The 23944-nt window shown below is 39.9% G+C and overlaps 1 long non-coding RNA gene across 1 annotated transcript in view; it reads left to right on the top strand.

Moving 5' to 3' along the window:
• The first annotated feature begins 580 nt into the window (after positions 1 to 580).
• The window catches only part of LOC148222993 (uncharacterized), a 154488-nt gene continuing 131124 nt past the window's right edge, over positions 581 to 23944 (top strand). The window contains exons 1-3 of the long non-coding RNA XR_015805113.1: positions 581 to 878; positions 3871 to 4038; positions 11532 to 11654. This is a non-coding gene — a long non-coding RNA (uncharacterized LOC148222993). The remainder of the gene's footprint in view (positions 879 to 3870; positions 4039 to 11531; positions 11655 to 23944) is intronic.

Raw genomic sequence — 23944 nt, 5'->3', positions numbered from 1 at the left:
TGGTGTGCCTGGTGTGCAGGGCAAGCAGGCTGCTTTCCACAGGGAGCTACGGTGCTAATCCAGCCACTCGTCTATCAAACAAAAAACTACTGTGGGCACAGTTTTCAGACTTCATTATGCAGAGTGCAAGTGTGAGCCCTGGTATAGACCTGGAGACATCTAAGGTGACAGTGAGGGTCTGTCCCCCAAAGGAGGAGCACGGGCTGACACACACACTGGCTCACTAGCAGCACTGGCTGGAGCTGCTCTCAGCAGCTTTTGTCATGTTTCACACTGCATCTTTGATCCAAACGTATTTTACTTTGGCAGAAGCTGTCTGTACCTCCCCTAGCATACCTGCACTATGTGTTGTGTTATTCTTTTCTCCAGATGATTTAGGCAATGCTTTCCCTGGCTGCTCTTGCTGCTGCTGGTTCACGTAGATGCTTCATCTCCCACACAGTGTCTCTAGATTATTTGTATTTTTTGAGTGTGCCCTGGAAAACTTGCTAAATCTTTCAGATCAGGCATTCAGTTCCACCCAGTAGCTGAAAATATATGACAACTTTCAGTGTTTTTTCCTTCTCTCTGGAACTTAAAAATACAGAACCCTGTGAAAATGAATGAGAAGCCCTGCTTATGTAAAGCTGGTAGAGCTTTGCTGCACATTCAGATTGTATTTGAGGCAAAGCTTAACATGCAGATGAGGTTTTATAATTCTTCTTCTCTCCTGCTCTTCCTTGTTTCCCTGTAATGGATTTTGATTTATTTGATGATGGGATCAGACTTCTCTCCTCTGTATCATCAGGAACCTTCACAAGTTTTCTGCTAAGGGAAGGGATAGTAAGATTTGCATTACATTATTTTCCTTCCACTGCAACTGAGATTCAGAAACCCTGGTAAGGCAAACATTTTTTTTTTCTAGATACAGATCTATAAAACAATAAAAAAATAAATATGCATATGTGTACTGATAAGAATTATATAATAAATTGTATTAGCAGCTGGAAGTAAAAAAAATTTTCTACCTAAGAGTATAAATGTGTTAGACAAATTTTCTCAGCTTAGAAAGTTTCTTCTGTGTATTTTTATCATTGGACATTCTTGTCAGAGAAAAACTGCCAAAAATTTTGATGTACCCTGGATTCATTAGTGGTTGATAATAAATCTGTGATTCTACAAAATGCCTGTGAAACAAACACAATATCTTCATAGGTTTTTCTGTGTTAATAGACTTCCTACAGCTATCCTAGGTCACATACTTATTCATCAAACATCTGTCTTTACTTGCTGGCAAACTGAGCTAATAATATATGCAATAGTCTATGCTGTACCAAAGTTGAGATGTGTGCAAGCTTGTACATGTGTTTCCCAGTAAAAAGGGAAAAACACTTAATCTTACAATAGATGCCTTCTATTTAGCTTACTTATTTTTATTCTGCATGTATTCCATTATTATTAGTAACAACTTTTTATCAATGTTACCATAGAAATAGAGAATTCTAATTCCTAGAATCATGCCAAAACTCATTTTCCATCCTGTTTACTTAGTTGTTCTATTGCAAACAATGCTTGCTAGATAGCTGTGAATAATTCAGAGCAGCTACATTATCTGGCCAGTTTATTTTTGTGTGCAATATCCTTCCGTTTCAGCAATACATTTTGCATGTTGTTCTGGAAAAGAGTCTTGTGAAACGATGCTGAATTTTAAAGGCAAAACCATCAATGAATTTCTCTGAGGGGAAGGGGGAAGCCCTAACAAGAATCCATAAGCTTAAAGGAAAGGAAGGACAAGGCTGTAACTTATGTACTGAGTACCTCTTTTCTCTTTAAAAGCCTTTTTGTACTAATTCACAAGCTGTGTTTCTTCAAACCACTACATATATGTTTTATTTTAATGGATATCAATAATCATTAGGCATAAACCATGCACTGAGCTACTCTTTAATGTTTCTTTGGAGAGCTCAGACTGACAGTAGAACTTAAGGCACTGCACCTGTGTCACCTACAGCCATCTAGAACATGAGTTATTTAACCATAACATTACAATTTATTTAATTTAGAAATACTAATTAATTGCTGGGGGAGGGGGCAAGAGATTCTAGAACTATCTAATAACCACACTTGTAATGCAGTGATTAGTTAGAAAATTAACTCTCTTAAAATAAGATCTTGGTGTATATATATATATATATATATATATGTATATATATATAGTTAGGGCACTCCACTATGAATCCTAAGAGTTTGGAAATAATAATTTCAAAATATTCCTACTGTAAAAACTGAATCCAGTTTAAAAATCAATATATTCTTTCTGCTTCACGCATCATCATCATCAGCTACTTCAAACTGCAAATGTCCTAGAATCAAAACTTAGAAAGCAATTTTGTTAATATAGCAGAAAGTGGAAAAGAATACAATTTAGTCTTTCACACCAATATTGACCATTGTGCTGACAGCTCTGCTCATGCTTCATGGTACTGCATAATTGGAAAGAGACAAATCAGATTTACAGCACCTTTTATACAGTACAGTATTTTTACATAGCCATTCTCTTGATTATTCTCCCTCCAACATGTATGGCCATGAATAAAAAGAGAGAAGAGGAGGAATGGGAGCTGTTGCTACCTAAGCATAGGCTCCTGAATCTCTCTTCTGGCATTGTGAATGAGAGCCCTAATTTTATAACGCATGTAGCATTTGGGGATTCTGCTCTATGTTTACAGATTTGCTTGCCTATTTTCTATCATTTTCCTGTTTCCTAACAGCCTGTGTAACTCAAAGTGAATCTCCTTTTGGTATTGGATACTCCTTTTGTTTCCTAGTATGCTGTAAACAGCAATAGCACCTCGGAGCTGAGCATCAGCACAACATAGGTAGTAAGTAAGTGATTCCGCTCTTAAAAAGAACTTCACAACTGACAAGTTTCTGCACAAAATCCTGCATTTCCACACAGCGGACGACTGCATTTGTAACAGCCCCATCTGACACATGAGTGTCACAGGCACTAATCTGTGCCCGTACAATGTGTTTGAACACACAGTGGCTGTGCTCTGTGGTCCAGCTAAGGGTCTGGAGTGGTTAGCCAGGCTTATGTTCAGCTATTTGCACTGAGACTGTGAGTGCAAAACTATCCCTAATATCATGAATCACCTCTGATACGCGGAGAAGACTTTATAACTCGTAGGAAATTCCAGTTATAAAGTAGGTATGCATTTATTCAGCGCTGAAGTGCACGGGGGTAATTCCTCCCAAAGCATGCACCCCGAAACTTCAAACTACTGCTTTATTTATTCCCTAAAAGCCTAGGACGACACAGTACGCCTAATACATATTCATGTCCTAGCCCCGCCTACTCTCGCTTTGTATTCAAATGAACCAAAAGTCCTCTTGCGCTTGCACCTCCCCAATTCAGGGGTCGTCGGGTGTCTCTGATGAAGGCTCCCAAACTCTTCATCGCACTTGAACTTTTCAAATTTGTTTCTGGAGCATGCGTCTTAGCCTTTTGGGCACATTCCAGACCTTGAGATTAGTTCTTGCTGGTTTAGGGTTTTGGATTGATCACTTATCACTGGTAGCCTTGCACCCCTCACCCTGTTTGCAAGTCCTGGCTCCATTTATCACAAAGCAGTCTGCCTCTCCTCCCCATTTTCGCACGCATAGTAAATGTCATGCATTCCTCATTGCCTTGGTTTTAGATTAACTATTCCTTACTTTTCAATTCCCTGTCTCACCTCTGCCTCAGATCTGCAGATGCATCTCTCAATGTATTAGCCTTTCTCAAAGCTGTCCACCTGGGAAGGCCCCTGCACTAACAGCCCGTCTTTAGACATTACAACTTGGAGTTCCCACATCCTTTCAGCCTTTCAACCCATTTTTGCATTGCAGCATGTGAGTGTCTGCCTGTGTAAGCAAAGTAGTGATGATCATTTCGATCAGCCCTGCTGCCAGCACTGCCAGCCCTTTTCCCACTGCACACAGGAGCACATCCCATAAATATGGAGTGACTGCAGCCAGCCATCTGCAAGGGAACCAACATTCAGCTGCGATAAGCAGGTAATGCTTCTGTAGTCAGGAGTTTTCAACTGTGACTTTTTCCTTGAAAAGGTTTTGATCAAAAATGCCAATTTAAAAAAATTTAAAAGCAAATATAATCCTACTGTTCAGTACATGAACTGTTATTAAAGCTTCATCTTTTCTCTGCTGTCTCTTCATGTCCTCCTTTAAATTAAAAAATGGGCAACTCAACCCAAAGTTTCAAATCAAAGTGAAATTACTGCTGCTTGTAAAACTGCAGTAAGATTATTTTAATGTATATTACTAATATTTTCAATGTCCTAGCTCTGATTACACCATTCAAAAAATGTTTAGAAAAATGCATATTAGTGCATATCAATAAGGATGGATTGAATTTGAGTGCCTTTATAGTGCTGCTGATAAAATTCTCACTTGCCAGAACAGAGTGTGCTGTAGTAACAGCACTGTTCAGCAAGAGCATATTTTGCACATGGTGCACCTCGAAGCAGAAATCTGCTTTCCCCTGGCAGGCTCTGTAACATCTGTGAGAGGTAAGGGCAGAAAGGTGGAAGATTTAGCACCCTTTGCCATGTTTGTCCATGCTGTGATAGTTGATGTCTGATACTTGTCTTTGAACTCTGTTTCTGAGCAGAATGGGGTGGGCTAAAGATCTCTGTAGCTCTGATTTCTTTTGATTAATCTCATTTCACTGTGCCCATCTCTGTGTCAATGTCAGAAAGCCACTGCTGCTGCAGGCAGCCCCATCTCCAGGTTTCTCGCTCCTGTGCAATTTGCAGCAAGTGATTCTCCTGCCTCCCTCTGTGCACATTTGGTGTTATTTTCCTCTCCTGCAGATCTGCAGAGCAGCACACTCCTTTACCTAGCCCAGCTCCTGCCAGGCTCTGAGGAGCGCCTGGTCTGACTGGTGCTCTCACAGAAAAAAACACGGGATGGATCCTCCAAGAATTCATAGGAACGCAGGAGAAACATGGCCTGGGGATGGTTAACTCTTGTGCACCTCAGAAGGGGGAAAGAACTGATGGCTTCATCTTCAGAAAAGGACCACAGAGACTAGGACACCCCAGAATTATTTTTTTTCTGCACTGATGACAATTTAAAAACTGCCTGTGAAGTGCTGTCCTCTTGAAAGAGTGTGCATTTACTGAAAAAAATCACACTTTCTCTTCCCCTCTGTCAGCTATTAATAGTGGTAAATTTTAATTGCATATGTAAATAAAAACACTGTGTACTCATTAGTTTAAATATGTTTTTCATTAGGCAAATGAAATGCTTATTGTATGTGATGCAAAGCTAAAAGGAGAATGTTAACAGCATTGAGCAGTTTGGGAAGTATAGTGACTTGAATTTTTAAAGTTCTTTCTTAGGATAAAAATAAACCATATTTTAAGGGATTATTATGGGAAATTTTTGCAGTAGAGACATCTCTTATCTGGAAATGGAAAAAACAAAGTTAAGTGACAGAAGTATGGGTACGGTGTCAAGGCCAATGCATTAAAATTTCTACTAAAAGGGAGAGACAGCACATAAACTTGTATTACTATTTATAGCATTGGCTATTTTAGAGATGGTGACTGCAAGGCAGGCAGCATTTTTCAGCTTCTATGTAGAAAAATCTTGACATGTCTCACATTTTGATATCTTGAAACATATTGGTCCCAAATTACATCACTTCTTCATCGTTAATTTTCAAACTCTTGGAATGCCGCACTCCAAATACACTTTTTGCTATTTTTAGGGGCTATGCAATTATAGTCAAGAAGATACAATTTTTCAGTTCAGTAATCCATACTTTCAAGCTTGGAGTATATTTATCTACCTACGAGCTCATAATTTGTTTCCTTTCTATCAACAAAACACCCAGAATTTCATAATTCATTTACTTCTAAACATTTTCTATCTCCTTCTACTGTTCTGCTCACTGTGAAATGAGAGAAATCTTATCACAGAGACACTTAGTAAATTAGTATAATTTTATACAAAAGCCTGCCCTCTAAACACTTTAGTCTTAGTGAAAAGATGCTCTGAAGGTATGACTTCCTAAAGTTATGGCTCAGAACAGTTTAACAATCTCCCTTAATATCCAAACACGTGTTTCATGATTAATATGAGAATATAAAATCTCTCTCCCTGCAAAACTTAGAGCACCAAATAAACTTTCTTCCCAATTGCCTGAGTAAGAGAGCCAAGATAAAAAACATTTTTTATTTTATAAAGATAAGCTTGAATATCCTTGTCTCACCCATGCTTCCTCAGTTCAAATTCTATCAAACTTTTATACTGGAGCACAGTAAAATATTTATAAGCAAGATGTAGCAAACGAAATGCAAGGGCTGGCTAGAGGGCAGTCTCTCAGAATTAACACAGAGCAGTCTGAAAAGGACTAATATGTCAGTCTTCCAGATTCTTCATTTGCCAAACAAAATTGTAGCTAAGTACCCATTGCCAAGAGAATAAAAGCATCAGAGATTCCATTTTGTATGAAGAATTATTGCACTTGACATATTGTTGAAAACATATTAATAGTTTTTAAGATCAAACGGGACTATATTGTATCAAAACTGGATTTACTACCTAAGACAGGCCAGAGGGTTTGTCAGAGCCCTGAACAAGTTTATGAATTGAGGCTGCATTGGAGCAAAGTTTTGAGGATGATGGTCATGGCTGAAAAGCCAAGAACCAAATGGTATCTTTTGCATCTTCTTGAAGAAAATGTTTTAAAGCTCTCATAATTCCAGAAGCAGTGCCCTGTAAATGATTTTTTTACTTGTCTGGATCAATCTTCTGGTCATGGCATCATATTTTATTTCACCCGACCACTGGCTGGGCCATCAGAGGAGAATGGGGGTAATAAAGTTGAGGGGAGAAAGACAGAGGTTTTGTCAAACAAAACAGTTTGAGTTTTGTTTTAAGAGATTTAAGGAGGGTGAGATTTAATACATTATGACATCCCATAATATATAATAGGTCCTGATCTCACTTTTGCCCTTGATGCCCTCAAAATATTTTTTCTAGTCTGCTGTATTAAAAGCAGTAGGCAGTGTAATGTATAAGTAACGTTCACTGGGTATTCATGCTTTCATACACTAAGAACAAAAATCCTACTTCAGTTAGGATCCACGCCCCAACAAATCCACGGACTCGTTTCCAAAGAATCTGAGCACAAGAGCCCACCAGGCCCATTGTTTACAGGCTAAGGTGAATTAGAAAGCAATCACACCCTGACCTTCATTGTCCTTACTGTTCACAACAGAAGTTCTCGTTGATCTATAATACATGTAGTGTTTCTCCAAAGATACAAATATTCACAGAAAGCGATTATCTTTTACAAATGATTGCACTGATCTCCAGATGATTCCTTTGATTCTCACCCAGCATCACATCCTCTGAATGGTTTCTCACGAGGTTCCCCTCCCTCTCACCACTGAATTTCTCTAGGTAGAAGACGAACTTCAGAGATGTATTTAATATTGTACACAGATGTCTTCACACACTGACACAACTCACTGTAGCTTTTAACAGCTCCTTCTTCAGGTTCCTCAAGGAGCTTATGGTAGAGGTGAGAAATCTGAGGCTATGTAACACTTCAATCTGTAGTAAGCTCTCAAATATTTAAATTGTAGATACATCTAGACCAAGTGTTTTTAATGGTAAAGTGTAATGATATGTAGGTAGACGAGGAAACGGAATTTCTGTGTAACTCATCCAAAAGCAGCTTATCGCATTTTATCCACATTCAAATGTCTTATCTGAAACTTGGCTCAGTAGGAAATGATAACATGTCAAGGATTCAATTAACATTATCTCACTCCCCTGGTTTGTTCTTCAGTTTCTCTGCCTTATGGGAGCTGCTTCCAGTTCTGTTGTTACTCACAGTGAAATCGATTGATTTTTGGCATAGTTCTGATTTGCTGATACCTTGAATATTACTGGAACCTCTGAATTTGTACGAAATAGGAACCTCCCCACTGGGGAAAATCCACTCATGAGTGTGCTATCAGAATTCTGGATGGTTACGTCTCTGTTCTATCTGGATTACTTTATGCAAACTGTGAAACTTTCTAAACCCAATTATTATTTAATGGTCCATTTTGTAGAGTGTACGATATCAAAAGGAACATGAGTTTGAAGTACAGTCAGCTTGCCAAAATCAAATTTAAAAAGAGGAAACTGGAGTGCTCTTTAACAGGGAGAGTTAGAAATGTAATTGTAAGATGCATTTGACACTAAGGAAAATGAACAGGAGGGGTGAGAGAGGCCCATGATGAATATATTTGCACACTAAGATAATTACTATTTATAAATAAAGGAGCAATTATCAACTGCAATGCATTGAACAGCAGAATTTTACCTAACTTCTTCCAATAACAACCATAATATCCTTGCAAGGCAACACCAGAAAGGAGTGCCTGTAAAGGGGTTCTTAGGCAAGCAATGCTAAATGTAAACACTACATTATTTTTTTTAATTAATTGCCTTTCAGCAGAAACTGCAGCAAGACTCTGCTTTGGATTTTGTTTTATCTTTTCCAAGATTCCCAGTTACAATATAAGGATCTCATGAGTGTGCTGAGCTGGCAATCTTTTTACCTTTGTTGTTCTAGAAAATTTTCCAGCCTTCATTTCCTTTTCAAGTGATTATCTGCCACACAGCTGTTAGTATAAATTCTAAGTTTTGGAGGGTCATTCACCAATATAGATACTTGTGGGAGGTAGAACAGGAAAAGAAAGAAACTTTCTGTCTCCAAACTGTTCCCTTAAAGCAGTTCAAGACAACTGAAAATACAATGTGATTTAGGATCTGATTTGTTATGCAGTTAAAACCAGTATCTTGCCACTATATTTCTTCTACTGACTTATATCAGTTTTGACTTAATATTTATCTATATTTAGCAACAGGTGTTTTTTTTAAGTTCCAATATATTCAACTGACTCACAGGGAAGCATTTATTTACCATCTATGTGTAACTAAGAGAATGAAAATTAGAATACTGAATTAAATTGAAGTTGGTAGCATCCACTGTGGAGGCAAGCCATAATAAAAATAATCCAGCAAGTCCATTGTGGATCAGTTTTCACTCTCTTCCTTTAGCTTCTTTCCTGCTTTTAACAGACAGTGGGGTTTACTATGCAAAGCAATATGGAAAACAGCATTCCTCAGGGAGAGGAGCAGCATCTTTTTGAGATTACTATCTGTGATGTCTTGGGAACTACTGTTGCCTTGGAGGAAGGCTATCCATACCAACATAAATCATGTCCTCCCAGGTGAGTCTGACAATCTATCTAGCCCAATATATGCATAGTCACTAGGGATGTGAATATAAATCTATATATGTGGAAATATGAACAAGAAATTCCTAAGGTACTTGTGCAGTGTGCACAGGGATACAATGTCAGCATCTCAAGATTATTTGACCCTGATCTGGGATGAGCACAGATGTGTGCAAGCCTTGATTCAAAGCACATGGAAAATGGCATGTGGATCCTTATAATGAATTTTTGAAGAAATGCTCCTGGCTGTGCCTAAGTGGGAGTGACTCCTTCAAATCTAGCTCTGATCATTAACTCATGAGCACAGCATGATAATGGGCTTCAGCTGGGGATGCCTCTGGACATGCAGGTAAGTGATGGCAATGTTCATGTGAGCAGCACGTTATCTCCCTGTCAGTGTACTGAGCTGCAAGCTCTGAAGTAAAGCAATGGGCTGCACTTTGCAGAATGGCTGTTCAAATACTGAAATTCCTGCGTGTTAAAAGCAGATTAAGCACCCTCTGAAAGTATGCAGTTTTAGGTACCAAGTCAAATACTTACTGATTCAGCCTGGGAACTCTATTTAAAAAGACCATTTCCAAGCAAATTACTGTGAAAAAAAACTTCCTCTGCTCTGTTAGCAACACAATTTGTCACACTCGGACACAGCAAAGCTCTGTCCAAGCACCTATTAATGCCTGTATCCTGTCATCAATTCTCAATATTTGAGATGCTTTTGATTCCCGAGAGACCTGTCATTAATGTTAAAAATGTTCTTAAACACTTGGTTTCCAAAGTTCTGCTCCAAAAGCTATGGACCTTAGTGGGACACCTTGTAGATTTTTTTGAGGGATGTGAAACTACAAATACCACAATAAGTGACAACCAGGCATTTTTATTTTGAGAGTCCTCAGCACGATACTCCCAAAAATGCCTTCTTAGGATAGTATTTTGGCAAGTTTTTAATTCCTTTTGAATTTTATGATCTTGAAGCACATGTCTGGACAGATAAATTTTGAACAAGGAGGGACAATAGCCCAAATCTAAATCTGAATCTGTGCCCAAAGTTTCCATGAATCATGAATATGTCTATTCCCATTGTAACACTTCATTTTTTAAATAGGTTGCAAAAAATTGAAGAGAAACTTGCTCACAAGGCTCACATATATTGGCCATTCATAATTAAACTTACAGAGCAAAAATATCTTTGCAGTACAGATACCAGGCACCCATTTATGGCACTACCCCCATTATTTTGGGGTTTGAGAACTGCAGAAGTAATGGCAGGAAGGAGTAAGGAAAAAAGAGAAAGAAAATCCATACTTCAGTGATGCCAACCATCATTTCTGATTTTTGACAACCGATTTTGACACACAATTCATTTACTGCATCTCTCATGTCTAGTAAGTATAAATGCTTTCCTTGGCAATATGCAAATGCACTTTCACAAACAGCAAAGGAAAATACCTGTGCATTTCTCTACAATGGACTCTTTCAATTGAAGATACAAACTAGGTTTTTACTGAGCATTTTGCCTTTCAGCACCAGGCTCCAGCAGGACTGTAACAGTTGGTTCCTTTTGTAACTGAGGCCACTTTTGAAGGTGGCCTTACTTTTGAAAGCACACTCTGCTTTCTGCTCACTGTAGAAAAACCTCAGCACATTTCTGCAAGAAATCAAAGGTATAGCTTTTTCTCCTCAGGTTCAGAGTGTAATTCATAGCTTTAAGGTGTCTCCTCTCCAGACAGAAGCAATGAATGTACAAAATTGTTTCATTTCCAGACATACACCTCAGGTTTATAATCCTTCTCTCTCTTTCTCCTCTATTTCTCCACCATTCACATCACCCAAGAAACAAAGCTGTATGCCAGGCAGACATCATAACTATCTTCACTAACATCTGTTACAGGCCAGTTTCAATGCTATTGCTACTTCTCTCATTCTGTATGTATGAGCTGGTATTAATATCTCCAAAGAAAGTAAATGCATGAATCAATGTGTCTGCATCAAATAGGCCAAATGAATGAAGCATATGTATAAAAAAAAGCATGTGCTCTGTTTGTACATTCAGGTTCTGTGTTGAGCATCACATGTGGCAAGGGGCACATTGTGGAGGCCACATGCAGCTTGTCCAGGAAAGGCAGAGCAGCCAGAGGAAGAGTCAGGGAGACAGACCCTCCATGCAAGTTGTCACAGCCTTCCTTGAAAAAAAAAATATGGGCAGTCTCTGTGGCTGTGATGCTTGTTTGTTCTGCTGCCACACAGGTCTCAGAGGAAAGAACCAGCAAACAACCCTCCCATCAAGCCAGAAGAGCAGAGGAGAAGGAGGACAGAGAATCAGAGCACATCAGGAACCAAAGACCTAAAGATGTGGTGGCTGCCTGTGAGGTCAGTGCCCATAGTAAGAAGTTCTTCCAAAGTGAGACATCTTCAGAAAATACAGCATGTCCATCCTGGGAAGAAAAAGAGGGAGAAGAGGAGGTACTGTCAGAAAGCATTTCTGAAAATTGCTGCTGAATAGGTGCAGTGTGTATTACAGCTGCCCTTCAGCTGCTCCCATTTGATTTGCCCCTGCAGCAGCTGCCTGTAGAAGCAATGTTTGTCCCAGTGCTGCTGAGAGTGGGTGGGCTCACTCACCTGCTGGCTGACACGGGCTCAGCTTGTTCAGAGCCACTTCCAGCCCCACATTTCCTTGAGCACCCTCTGAGGAGACAGCGCTTGTATTCTCTAGCCTTGCCGGCCCAGTTCAACCCCTTGTCAATAAGGCAGCACGCTGCTAGTCAGTGAGTAGTGGCCACAGCCACACTGACACTGTCCCCAGCCCCAGAGGCTCTCCCTCGTCCACTCATCCGTCATACCTGTAATTCAATGTGTCGCAGCCTGCCACCTCCAGCCACCCTGCCCTAGCAGGCACAGTCTGTCAGAACAATTTTAGCAAAACAGTAAGACGAGATAGAAACCGGTAGCTGACTAATAAGGGAGAAGGGTGATCTGGCTGGAATATGGAGGTGATAGATACCTTTTTGTAGTGTTCAAATCAGCACCTTTCAAGATACAGGGTAGCTATGAAAACTCCCCTTATTCAGCGAGGCCATGTGACTGTCCTGTCCTATGCTGAGTGCCAGCAGTTCATGGCCCAGGAACTGGACCTACTTCATGCTATGTAATGTTCTGAAGACTGGTGTCACTGTTATTTTGCTTTATGTGACAGCAATAGGCATTTTTGTAGAAGAAAAATATGTACAGGAAGCCCTCCAAGGTCAATATAGTAGTCTAAATAGCCAGATGCTTTTTCCTTGTGAATTACAAGGTTGAGCAGCCAAACATCTCTTAGTCATGTAAATTATGAAAATTCTGAGAACTGCAGTGCAGACAAAAAAATCTATGGCTGTTGAATCATTTTCTCTGGTTCAGAAATGACCATATCTTACCCTTTTGTTCCAGATTTTATTTGCATTGCATGATTGTGTTTCTTCCTGTCAGATATAGGAATGAAGCCAACATCTTTGCTTTAGGATATTGTTCTTTTACTATCAAAAAGGCATTCAGCAGACTTCTAGAGATTCTTTTCAGACATGGAGAAAATAATACAAAACCAGGATTGAGCTATTCCTTTTAAGCTAGCTGCAGTTAAAGTGATTATTAAACCCCAGGACAGGTTTAAGGGTAATCCAGATGAATATTGTTTTCATCAAAGCAATAGTAAAGTAATCTGCTTTTTCCTTGTTGCCTTAGGACTGACATTAGTAAAGGCATACCGAGCGAAATTGGGAATTATTTTCCACCACTTCCTTTAAAGTTCAACTTTTATCAGTTACTGCTCGTGGTTATCTGATGTAAGAAAGTTTACTTCCTTTTCAAAAAATGCCATGAATAAGTGTTGTTTTCCCACTTTCACTTGGGAAACATACTGTCTTTATGGTAAAAAAATCCCACAAGGTGAAAATGAACTCCTTTTCAGGAACAATAAATAAATAAGGGCTATGCAGAAAACAAGCAGGATTTGAAATATGTGAATGCAGAACAGATATGAGAATAGCAGCATGTGTTAATGCTACAGGCTTGGGTCTCATCTAAGAAATAGGGGATAAATGCTTGTCTTTTGTGTATATAGTCAAATGACAACAGACAAAGTAATAAAGGAAAATATAGGGCACAACATTTCATGAAACAATTTATAATATCAGAATTGCCCATGTCAGGACAAAGTGAGTGGAATATGTACCTAAATCAGAATAATCAGGGTTAATAGGCACTTTACATTGTAGTGAATAATTATTTAATTCACAGGTCAAAATCTCTCTCTTTGGCTTCCTCTGATTTTTTTTTTTTGTTTAATAGAGGGTAAGAGGATAATAGCTGAAACAAGTAGCACTGCATCTGGAGGAGGTTTGTTGTCCATATAAACTCAATCATTAAAGTTAATTCTACTTCATTCACTGGTTCCCCAGTTTGATCATCCCAGCTGCTTCCCTAGAGAAACAACATTCTTACTTTTTTTCTATTTTTGTCTGTTAATCTTCCTTGGTCTTACACGGGTTCTTGCAGTGGTGCTGTCAGCAAGCTGATGTCTAGTCCCAATTAGAAATTCAATCAATATTCACATAATGAGGGTTCCAGCAAAACCATGTCATTTAGTTCAAAGACATGGATATATTACTGTAGCAATTCAGGATTCAAGTAATTTAGGGCACCTCAGTGAAAAAAGATAAAATAAAGCTGAAGGGCTTAGAGGTAGTTAATTGTTACTATGGCAACTTCCTAAATAAGCTTTAGATTCTAGTCATTTTTCAGTTTATTTGGAGGCAGAACAGAATCATTAAAGATGAAACTGATTTAAAGCTCAGAACAGTTTATGGGATGTTATAGTTTCCTGCTGTTCCTTATAGAGTTACTTCAAGTTTGTCCATCTCAGCTTTGAACTGTGTAAAAGAGCAAGATGCAGCCTGCACAGATTAAAAAAAATAACAGCATGTTATGTAATCATGATCTAATTTAGTAACTTTGGCAATTGTATTTTTTACATTTTTATGTCCCAGTAGAACTGTTTTTAAAGAGTCCACCCTTCCTTCCACAAAACCCCCGTGTGTGGAATAGTGGGGCTGCATTTTAACCTGCTCCTTAGCCAGTTCTCTAACAAATCTGATGATAAAGACCCATATCAAAATCTTGCCATGCTGATTGTGTCCATTTGTGTTCTTCATGTGAATGAATGTATTTGGCCTCTGTGGGGCTGCATCACTGGGCAGATGCAGAGAGCCTTCTGCAGGCAGCAATGGAGACAGCAAAGGGGAGAGACAACAGAGTCAAGACAACTCTCAACCCCTGTACACTGATTAGGTGAAGATGCATATCAGCCTAAATTTTTGCATTATCTCATCAGCTATAATTCACTTCCTTAACCACTCCATAGAGCATGATAAACAAGCAGAGACCATGAAATAAAATCGTGTCTCAGTAGGAGACACCTCTTGGCTTCACACAGGAGTAAATTCATACCTCAGACCGGTTTTCACTCTTCTGTAGGCTGGAAATCTCTGAAGTCACTGAGTCATAACTGCAAAGTTGTCAGGGAATGATGCCTTAGGTGTGAAGATACTTAGAAGACACCCCTAGAGGTGAAGGTAGCAGCAGTGTAGACTAAAGTAATGCGTTCTTTTCAAACAAAGAAACAGGACAGGTTACCTGGCTGTGAGCTCAGTGCCCCAAGGGTGAGCAGCAGCTGCTTTGTAGGCATCTTTCAACCAGCCTCAAGGAGATAAGTGAGCAGGATGGGAAACTGAGGTGTGCAGGTTTCGCTCAAAAGGAGGTAAATGAGGGCTAGAAGAGTGACAGACTGTTTTGTAGGTGGCTGAGTCAATATGACATTGTCATAAGATAATTCCCTTTCCCACCACCTGCAAACCTGTCTGTCTTTATGTCACAAGTAATAGGATATGGAGAGCCACCCAGCCCTGGAAACACCTGGCTGTGTTTGACAGGCTCAGAGTGACTCTAGACTTTCTCCATAATCAGTGTGGGGGAAACAGGCTTTGCCAGGCCCTAGAGATTAAAGAGCAAAAGAAATCAGAAAAAATTAGCCTGTTTCTCTCCCTATATATCTTGAATTATGAAACAGAGAAGCGTTGAAAAAATATCTCTTCATTCATTTTCCAAATTAAACTGTTCTGCTCACCTAAAAAGAGAAAAAAGCCTTTGTTTTGAAATATAAGTTGAACATCAAAGTCTCATGATAGAAACCACTCATAATGGATATAAGTTCAAATTCAGACTGGTTCCATGTTACTTCATCGGGCGTAATTCTGTTGGTCTTGCTCCCTTCTTTTGTCCTCAGATAACTCCTCCAGACTGTTTTCTGATTTAGAACAATAAGAATGCTCTTCCAAATTTCACATGATTAAAAAGAAATGTGCATCCAGCTGCAAGAGAAACTGTTTTTCTCTCCCATCTGAAAAGGCTGTACCACGGGCAGGAATTCTGCACTGCCTATTACTTTTTCTATGGAAATCTGGTCTGCAGAGTTATAATTCAGGGAACTATAGTCAGGAGTAACTTAGTTTAATTTCTAAGAGGAAAAAATACCTACTGAGGAAAAAAACAAAGGAGAATATGGTCTGATCCCAAACAGCCTGAGCATTATTTATTGTATTTTCTTTTCTTTGCTGCTATACAACCACAGCACCCAGCTGTTTGCTGTGTTGCAAGGGAAGTATTTTCAAGGTTAGCACAGGAGTAATCAACCACTCAATGGTGGCATGAATATTCATATCAAGACACATTATGAGAAAGTAGATAGAGGTAAATATGCAATTTAAATATAGACTACAGCAGGAAATGGGACATGAAACAGTAATTAAATAGTGAAAATTACATGTTATTTACATAGGTAAATACACTGCAGGGTTATGCATGTGAACTTTTCTATTAGCATTTGTTTGTTTTTGATTTAACCCTGATTTTAAAAGGGAGGCTTTTAAAGCATGAAAATGGGAAGAAAGGAACACTGACTTTGAACTAGAAAATCTGCATGGCTTGAAGGATTACCAGTTTGGGCTGTCAGCCAGGTTTCACAGCTAACGTGGATCAGAATAGGCCTGTACTGCAGAAGGCAGTGGTGGCAGTTCTCTAAAGCACATGCTTTCCCCACTGCCCTGCTTATGCAGTTCCTTCCTGTTTGGGCTTCTGGAAGACTGTAGGTGATGGGAACGAATGCTTGAGTTCCTACTGCCCAGGTTAGATGGAAATTATACGGCACTACTGGATTTCTGGGGGGAAGAACATCTAGAAGGGGACAAAAGCATTTGCTTTCCTTCTTCAGGGAACACCTAGTTTTAGACTGTTTCCTGCTTTTCCTTTCAGAAATGGAAATATGGCTCTAGTCTATTTGGATCAGCACAAGCACACTCTCAGTCTCCAGAACCATCATACCAAAGGCAGTAATACTAATTTTTACTTCTACTTGGAACTACCTCATCTTGCCGGATTCCTTACCCTATGTCTGTTCTTTTTTTCTGCTTCCTCAGCCAAGAGGAAGGTGAGAGAAAAGGCTTGAATAATATATATCCTTTATTCTTTTCAGCTGCCATGAACACAGAGTTCATTGATAGTCTGGTATTCCCAGAGAAAATGGCTACAAGGGAATTAATGAGAGGAAGAGGGATGGAAATAGATTTCCCTCTTGTAAAGGTTCATTTCTTCCTTAGCCTTTCACTTCTGCGTTGCTTTTGCTTGGCTATCTCTTGAGTCTGCAAGCAAGAAAAACAACTTCAGAGTCCACAATACTTATTTGTTGGTGAATACATGCAGTGAGTAGCTGGGACTACTATGCTACATGACCACATAAATATTCTTTTGATTCTGGGTGAGTCTCTGCTGAACAGGCAGTCATAAGTCAAGTGAGGGAAGGGTTTGCCTCTGCTACTTGGTGTAGGCTGATCTTTGATGTTGCAGATTTGCTGTCTTCCTATTCTTTGCTTTTCTTTCCCTAGGATTTTACAGCTTTTCATGTCAGTGTTTTCCTCTTGAATCCCTGAGCTTTACGTAACCCCATCTCAGCAAATACTGTTGAGCCTATTGTTTGGCTTCTCTTAGCCAGCGTGGCTTTAGCTCATAGATTTTCTCACACCTTATCAGCATTTTTCTCTAAAACTCTGCCATGGTGGCAATTGTGTTCTGTAAAACCAGGCTGGTGCATGGACAGCCAAAGCCCTCAGCCACAGGGCACAAAGGGTTGTATCTTCACATCACTCTCACACCAACTCACAGCAGCTGCCCCAATGATATAAGGAACTGCAGAATAAAGCTCAAAGGAAAATAAGACAAGTACATGGTAAGGCAGTGCAGTAACATTTTCAGGAAATTCCTGTATGTAGGCTACTGGGCTCGCCCTTAGTAAATGCCCAGAATCTGGCCTGAGAGGGCACTGCCCTCCTGCAGCTCCTGTGCTTCCTAATGTCAAGAAATCCACACGTTTGACTGAGTGGTTTCCCAAAGAGAAAGTGCCTCAAAATTGATGTTCTGGGCAAATTCCAAGCTGGTCAGTCCCACTCTATTTTTAAAGTTCACCTAAAGTATGGGTTACTGTATTTTTAAAATCTAATTAAGACTTCAATTTAGAAATCATGATAATGCAACCTTTGTTCTTGGCTATCTTTCATTTCCAGTTTTCTTTTCATCAACAGACAAGTGCTTGTGGAAATGCAGAAAAACCCTGAAAACTCTTCCTATCTTTTATGCATGCTTCAATGCACAAGTGCTCTGCGTGAGAGTGTGTATCTTCCTCTGTAGATTGCCTGTGTATATTTGATTTGCCACTTCCCTTGTGGAGGTGGCAGCACATTGGTCCTTATTCTTTATAGGAAGTTTATTACTTTTTGTGAAGTGTTTCAAGACTTTGTGGACTAAAAGAGTGTGTTGAGATAAAGATTATTTATTATTCATCACTCCAAATACATTTGTTCATACATTCTGAAGCTGGGAACAGAGTGTGATAAGAGACAGCTGCATAGCTAGGACTCTTCCTGAAAGCATGCAAATTATTTTTCAGATCTGAAAAGAGGTGATGGGCCCAAGCAAACACTTTTCTTTTTCCTAGCTGTATCAGATGGGTCAATGAAAGCTATTACTTTTCCCCATAAAACATAGCACATTGGGGAGATCCCCAATCTGTTGATAAAATCACATTGTAGCTAACAGAACAAGCACACAAAAAAGGATGTTAAAATGTCATAAAAATCACCTAGTCTCAGATTTGAATCTTTTAAGTGAGGTATCCCTTATCCCTGTGTGCCCAGCCTCTCCAAGTAAAATTGCTTAAGGCAGCAAGAGGCAATTCAGCTCAAGAAATAAAAGCAAAACCAGCCTTCCTGCAGAAACTAGACATTTTGTGAAACCAAATGGAGCAGAGTGAAGAGCGGATGTCCGTGTCTGAAACCACTGTGACAAGACAATCTCTCCCTATGTCAGACGGATAAAATAACAACTGACTCCACTGCAGAAATTCAATTGAAACTTACTCATATCAGGCCTGTGGGCTTTCTCAGAAAAGGAAATTAAGATTGTAGTAACTCTTCTCCACCTGTTCAAATGCATCTTAGTTCTCCATTTTTCCTCGTTAAAGAGATAGGGAGGATTAAACATCTCCTGCTGCTTTTAGATCCAGTTTGAAATTGTTGAGTATTTAATAGGAAGCAATTTTTAGGAGGATAACACCTCTAGCTTGGGCTGAAATCATCTGAGTACCTGTGGCATTTCAGACTAAAAGAAGGAACAGAGTTCTGCAGAGCAAGCCACTTTTATTGCAGTCATTGCAGTCACTTCTAGAGACTTTGACACAAAAATATTTTTTTCCACCTTATTTTTGGGCAGTTGAGTGTCCATGAAAGGGGAAAGCAATATTTTTCTTTTTCCTAGTAGTAGTTTAGCAGTCAGTTCCATTTAGGATTAATTCCAAAGGCTTGTTTTTCTCCCTTTCATGCTATGCAGGATAGAGAAGTGTTACAATGGTCATTTGAAAGGGCTTATATGTATATTAAGGATAACCAAAAATTTCAACAGTGGTTTGTCTCTGAAACCTGCAGGTGACTTTCCAAATTACACACATAAGACAAAAGAGATCCTGTTCTGTGTCTTGCTGTGCTCAGTAGTGCACAGTACTTTGGTGAAGTCCATTTTCAATGAATGACTCAGGGAGAAACAAAACCTGAAATGTTCACATGAAGAGGACAGTGCTGAATTTCAGGTTCTGCTAAATCGAGGAAAAGCTGCTGTCATAGGCACGGAACCCATATGGAATATTCCTCAAATAACAGCACTTAGACCTTTTCAGAGTGAGCCAGCATCAATTCAAAGGTCCACGGTCAACTAACAGAGTCACTGGAGTCCACTCCACTAAAAATTCACAATTTGTAAACACCAGACCACCAGCTTCACCTTCAGGCATCTACAGAGCTTTCAAAAAATCCTCTTTACTCCTTCTCTGATTCAAATCTCGTATGTCTTTCCCTCTGTGTTAAACCTAAGAGATTTGTACAGAACAGATCATAGCAGAGGGTCTAATCTCAGGTGAGGAATTCAAGTAGCATTGTACTTAATTATTTCTTATATCACTTTCTTTCACTTAAGATATTCCTTTTTTATTTTTCCTTTTCTGTTTTAAGCTCTCAAGAGTGATCAGCTATTTTTAAGGCATTAACTAGCTTATTTCCAACTTAGAATCCCTACGTGCATAAGCTCTGCAAGACATTCTCACACAGTAGACGTTCTAGCATAAAATCTTAAAATCCTTGGTTTGGGGAACAGATTTTGCCATTTCTCTACCTGCTGCCCAAGATAGGAGCAGTGACTGTTCAAGACTCCTGAATGCTGTTTCAAATGATTAATTCATGCCTTACACTCAAGAACACACAAAATATCATGATGAACTTTTGCAAACAGGAAAACAATATCTCCAGGTATTTGTGTTCAAGATTTGATTTATATAAATGACATTTTGCATGTAAATATGCAGCCACTCATTTCACTGCCTGCCAAGAGGAATTTCAGCTAAACCCAATGATGCTCCTCTTAATCTAAAATGTCATGTTCTCATATGAACCTACTGCAAAGGTTATCACACACATCTGAAAGTAAACAAATTATTTGGCAAATAATTAAGCCTCGCCAAATTTTTCTCTTTTCTTCCTGGTTAAAATAACTTCTATCAAGGAATATGAGTCCCCAGACAAGAATCCATCAATTCTGAGCACCTGACTTAGGACGATATGAAAATACTAATTGCCTTCCATTCAACCCAAATGGAGCTGAGTCCCAGCTCCAGGGGGATTGAACAGATGTGTTCAGAGAATACCAAGCCCAGGGCCAAAGTCCTGCAGGCAGTCCTGTCTGTAAAGCTTCCTTGGAGTTTTCTGAATAACCAAGGCCTCACTTTCTGTCTTTCCCAAATCTGGACTTGCACTCAGAGCCCTGCATGAGCAGATCATTTATAACACAAGATTGCACTGGCTCAGTGTGTGTTCAGATCTGTGTTTCTTCAGAAAACAGGAGTTCACTTCAGGAGTGGCAAACATCACAGAGCATCTCTTATTTTCTCCTTTTGGAGTTCAAAAGGCTTTCAGGCTTCTGATCTACAACTAGAAGATCTGATCTGCTACTTCAATACATATTTACTGAGTATCTCCAATGTGTCTATTGTCTGCTCTACAGCTACTGCAGCACAGCTTTCCCAGGCCCCAGGATGCTTCCTCAGACCTGAGGCTGCAGCAGAAGTACCTCAAGCACTCCTGTATCTACCTATATCTACCTTTGACATGTTATAGACACTTCTGGGGAGAATATGAAACCCAGGCTCTGGAAGAGAAATTTGGGCCATGATGATTACATGAGCCTCACCCTCCTGCTGCAGGATGCCACAGTCACTGCCTCTGCTGATGGGTAAAATTCATTCCTGTCCTGCCATAGAAAAATTCTCCAAATTTCAGTGAGTGTTTTCACCTTTCCCCCCCCGCATATTCATTCCTCTCCTATATGATTTTTAAGTAATCAAAGTCTGAATTATTGATCCCTTCTCTAGCCAAACAAGCCTGTGCTCTGCATTTTGTCACAGGTGCAGTTAAGCTGCTGCCATGGAACCACTTTCCTACAGCGTGACATTGCCTGCAGCTCAAAAGTCACCTTTGTTTCCTCTCCTAGATTGTTGAATGGGAAGCCCCAGTGAGGCCTGCCTCATTTTAGTCTCTCTCGTGTCAGATATAATATGTATACATCTTGTTTTGTGATGTCAAAATTAAAAAAAAAAATCATAGCGTTCCAATGCTATGCCCAAATTTTGGGTTGAGGTGTCTCAGACAGGATTTCTTCTTCCTTTACACAAACACATGCTATACAGAGTGAGGCAAAGAAAAAAAGGACTTGAGTCTGTCTGAGGAAATTTAATTTTTTTTTTCACTTTTAAACCTAGCAGGAAAAAAGGACTAAAATTCAGGTCTTGCTTCTTTTCTTTTCGCTTTCATGCATGTTTGAACCTTTTATTAAAAAACAATAACAGGAAAGAAGATCGAAATGAAACATAAAGAGGAAATGTTCTTTCATTTTCAATCACAACAAAACTGATGCTATTTTTCACTGCAAAGGCTAAATTCCTCCCAGTTCAGACTGAAGGATATTTTTCCAAACTCAAATGGCACATATATATGTATCTCCCAATTAGAGGAGCCTGCAGAGGTTGCTATTGTTCAAATGGTGTTACTTTATTTTCCAGTGAGATGTTTGCACATCAGTCTCCTGCTGTCCTTCAGCCCTGTGTGTGAGCTAAGTACCAAGTTTATTTTCCCTTAGATGTTTCTCACTAAGGCAAGCTCCCAGAGCTAGGAGAGGCAGTCTCTTTGAGTAACAACTAAAGGAAAACAACCTTCAGGTTTTAGCATACTGGCACATAAGCAGTAGTCTAATTGCTTAAAAGGTGAAGCTTAGCTCTTGAGCATGGATCCAAACCTCAAACACAAGGCCCACACACATGTCTAGCAAAGTTCCCTGAAGGATCTGTGATGGTCTGCAATGGAGGAGGAGTCAAGTGCTAAGGATGCAGAAGAATCAGTCACTTGCCTGTGTAACTCATCCTTTACTCAAAGCTTTGTTTTAAATCTCAATTTTCTTTTCTTCCAGTCCTTACTTCCTTTTTCTCCCATTCCATCTGAGTTGTAAAATTCAGTTTTATCCACAGAAATGAAAAGTCTGTAATCATCTCAGTTCTGTGCCTGTACCTGGAGGTCAGTCTCCAGGCCAGAAACAGAGGTAGAGTTCTAAGTACACGTCTCTGTCCTGTAATTGCAAGATAATGCTGCCCTTTTCATGGGATGCCAAATTATTGCTCCTTGAGCAAGAGCCAACATCCCAGGAAGAGCTCAGCCTGAGCCAAATCACCACTTGTGCTTGTTACTTACTCTGTGGTGATAACCTCTGGCTTAAAACCACATTTGTGGCACTCAACTGTAGAAGAGATGATGAGCTAAATTGCTTCCTGAGTGGCACTCACAAATAAATATTTGAACTGATCAAACAAAAAACAAGACTCTGAAGCAACAGCAAAACCAGCAATTAGTTTAAATTTGTCATTGAAAACGTAAATTTTTTTGAGGCTGAAAATAGTTCAGCTACAACATTTTGCTAAAAGCCAAAAGACATCATATGAGCTTTTTCCAGGATTTGGCAAAGGGAAAGAAGATCACAGAATCAAAGAATCACAGAATGAGTAGGTTGGAAGAGACTTCCAAGATCAAGTCTAACCCATGCCCTAACACTTCAACTAGACCATGGCACCAAATGCCACGTCCAGTCTTTTTTTAAATCCATTCAGGGATGGTGACTTCCCGGGCAGACCATTCCAGTACTTCATTATTCTTTCCATTAAAAACTTTCTCCTAATATCCAATCTGTATCTCCCTTGGCACAGCTTGAGACTGTGGTCTCTGGTTCTCTTGGTTGCTGCCTGGAAAAAGAAACCAACCCCACCTGACTGCAGCCACCTTTCAGGGAGTTGTAGAGAGTGATAAGGTCACCCCTGAGTCTCCTTTTCTCCAGGCTGAACAACCCCAGCTCCCTCAGCCATGGCTCACAGGGTTTGTGTTCCAAGCCCCTCACCAGCCTTGATGCATCCTCTGGACGTGTTCAAATGTCTCAAGGTCCTTCCTAAACTGAGGGGACAGAACTGGACACAGCACTCAAGGTGTGACCTCACCAGTGCTGAGAACAGGGGAAGAGTGACCTCCCTGCTCCTGCTGGCCACACTATTGCTGATACAGGCCAGGGGCCACTGGCCTTGTTGGCCACCAGGGCACACTGCTGGCTCATGTTCAGCTGGCTGTTCACCAGAACTCCCAGGTCCCTTCCCCCTGTCCCCAGCCTATGGCATTGCAGGGGGTTATTGTGGCCAAAATGCAGGACTCTGCACTTGGACTTATTAAATCTACATTATTGGACTCTGCCCATCCATCCAACCATTCCAAGTCTCTCTGCAGAGCCCTCCTACCTTCCAACAGATCTTCCAACAGCTTAGTGTCATCTGCCAATTTACTAATGGAAGACTCAATCCCCTCATCCATGTCATCAATAAAAATATTGAACAGGACTGGCCCCAGCACAGACCCCTGAGGGACACCACTTGTGCCTGGCTGCCAGCTGGA

This window comes from Sturnus vulgaris, chromosome 8 (genome assembly GCF_052056855.1).
Source record: "Sturnus vulgaris isolate bStuVul1 chromosome 8, bStuVul1.hap1, whole genome shotgun sequence".
Classification (NCBI taxonomy): domain Eukaryota; kingdom Metazoa; phylum Chordata; class Aves; order Passeriformes; family Sturnidae; genus Sturnus; species Sturnus vulgaris.
The sequence above is the reverse complement of the archived record's forward strand: the minus strand, read 5'-3'. Positions and strand labels throughout refer to the sequence as shown.